Source organism: Echinops telfairi, unplaced genomic scaffold (genome assembly GCF_000313985.2).
Source record: "Echinops telfairi isolate 266 unplaced genomic scaffold, ASM31398v2 ScPeMD7_655;HRSCAF=1070, whole genome shotgun sequence".
In the NCBI taxonomy this organism is placed as follows: Eukaryota; Metazoa; Chordata; class Mammalia; order Afrosoricida; family Tenrecidae; genus Echinops; species Echinops telfairi.
The window spans coordinates 14,229,591-14,232,004 of NW_022104553.1; the positions used below are offsets into that span (position 1 = coordinate 14,229,591).

At 63.3% G+C, this 2,414-nt stretch overlaps 1 protein-coding gene across 1 annotated transcript in view; it reads right to left on the bottom strand.

The window, feature by feature from the left end:
- TEAD3 (TEA domain transcription factor 3) overlaps positions 1 to 2,315 on the bottom strand; it is a 24,282-nt gene extending 21,967 nt beyond the window's left edge. The window contains exon 1 of the mRNA XM_013008472.2: positions 2,264 to 2,315. The gene's annotated coding sequence lies outside the window, so the exon portion shown is untranslated. The remainder of the gene's footprint in view (positions 1 to 2,263) is intronic.
- Between the last annotated feature and the right edge of the window lie 99 nt (positions 2,316 to 2,414).

Genomic DNA, 2,414 nt, shown 5'->3' on the forward strand with positions numbered 1-2,414 from the left:
CCAACCCAACCTGACCCCACCGTCACTCCTCACAGCTCTTACAGGCCTCTGTGGGAAGACGAGGCTGTGACCCCCTGGATACTTCCACAGCAAGCTGCAGCATTTAGAGGCCCACCTGCACTCTCCTCACTGTGAGCCCCTCTCCCCTTCCTGAGGGAGGCGGAGGAGGTGGGCAGGCCTGACAGCTTCGGTGCTTTGCTAACTGCCATACTCATCCTCAGGGAGGCCCCAGTTTGGGGGGGGGGGGCTGTGAGAGAGGCAAGGGGGCTGGCCATTCGAGTGGTCTCTGACCACCAGCACCTGTGCCATGTGCCCTGCCAGACCCCACCAGGGCCAGCCCTCAATCCCACTTCAGAGGGCAAGTTCCTTAGCTTCACTCACCACCCTGTCCCGGGCCACCTGCCACCTTTCCAGCCTGGCTCAGCTGATCGAGTGACTCCTCAGTCACCCCCTGGTTCACCCTCACCGCCTTCTTCAATCACCTCATCCTCCTCGCCAGACAGCCACCAAGTCCCAGATCCACAGTGGCAGGAGGAAGAAGGCAGACATCTATTTCAAGTAGGGAAACTGAGGCCTGCCGGCCCACCAAGAGGACACAGTTGGGGAAAGGTGAGCGGCCAGCTGGGAACAGATCCCCCACTTCTTCACTTTCTCAGATTGAGAGATCTCCTGATTTTAGTGTTCTTCCGTCCGGGGGCTTCAAAAATGTGTGGAGAAATTTCGTGATCTTTCAACGTCCACTGTTTTACCTATAAACTTTCTGAAGACCCCAGGAGTGTGCGAAACTGAGGGTGCGAAGCAAGGCCCAGGACCCCTGATGCACAGAGCCCAGGAGGACCACTCCCCGCCACCCACCTCAGACAGCTCACAGGCATTCCTTGATCCAAATGCGTTAGTGAGCGTTAATTATGGCCTCCTCCCTGGGGAAGGCCCATGAAGCTTAGACTCCCACTGGCCCATGGCCTATTGTTCAGGAAGGGGCACCAGGGATCCCTGAGCCCACCCTTCCCAGACAGCCTAGTCTTGGAGGATAAATCACAGTTCCTCTTCAGAACCCAAAGAGCTACTACATCCTGGCAGGGAGGTGGGGCATGCCCTAGAAAACGGGTCTGGGAAAGGGAGCTACGGGAGTCTGGATGCCCCAGCAACCATCCGTGCCAAGGAGGTCTTCACTGGGTGGGGTGTGTACAGAGAAGCACGGGCACCAGGCCCCTCAGGGCTGTGTCCAGCCTCCACCACGATCCCCTGCTCTCCGGGGCTACAAGTCTAGGCCTGACCTGTCCCGCCTCTACCTGGAGAGGGGAAGACATAGACAAGGCGGCCCCTACATGCCCTCACCCAAGGCCTCATTCTCTTTTGCCCCCCAAAACAATCTCTCAGTTTCAAATCAGGGCTCCTTTCCCGGAAAGGTGACAGGGTAGGGACTCAATGACACCGCTCTAGGGCCTGGACTGTTCTGGGCAGGCAGGCAAGGACAGGCAGCCCCTGGGCCTCTCCCTTCAGACAGGCCTGACAATGGTGGGGTCTGTGGTGGGAAGTGGGGGGCGGGCGACTGCCTTCAAACCCTCTAAAATTTAGACAAGATCCCTGGGGAAGTGTGGCTAAGAGAAGGCCCCAAATCCAGACTCCTCGGGGATCGGCTCACCGCGCTCAGCGCTGGGGCACCCCAAGCCCCCAGTTCCACGCAGGCTGCAGATCTATGGGGAAACCGTAGCCCCCCCGCCTGTCCCGGGACTCAGAACTCAAGCTTTGCCCCCAGACGCCCTGCCCACGCCAGCGCAGCCGCGGGCACCGCGCGCCGGAGCCGAGGCCGGGCCGAGGCCTGAGTGGAGCTGGGGCCCGGCGGGCGCCGGGAGAGCGCGGGCCGGGAGCCGGGAGTCCAAAGGGCGGCGAGGCCCGGGACTGGACGCCCCGGGACAAGCTCCCCGGTGGCAGGCCCCCCATATATGCGGCTGCCGGGCCCTCCCCCTAATACCCCAAACGCGGGCACTAAGGCAGGAGATGGCACGGGGGACCCACTCCCGGGTTCCCCTACCTCCCAGGACCAACTCGTCCCGAACGCGGAGTGGTAGTGGGCGGGGCTTCCCGGAGAGATTTGCCCCCCCTTCCCTCTAAACTTCCCGGCACCCAGATCCGGGGCTCGGGCTCGGGCTGGACAATAGCTCGGGGCTCCAGCCCCCCTAAACTGCCCCCCTCCATCCACAACCGACCAACCAAACCTTCTCTCCCCGCAGGGCCTCCTCCCGGCGTCCGACCGGCTTACCTGGTCCGAGCTCGGGGGGGCGCTCCGGCCGGGCCGCTCCGCCAGGCCCGAGGGAGCGGCGAGGGGGGCCGTGGAGGGGGGTCGTGGGGAGGGGGCTGGCCGGAATGTGCGGAATGAGCCGGGCTGGAGCGGGAGGCGGCGGGCGCGGAGG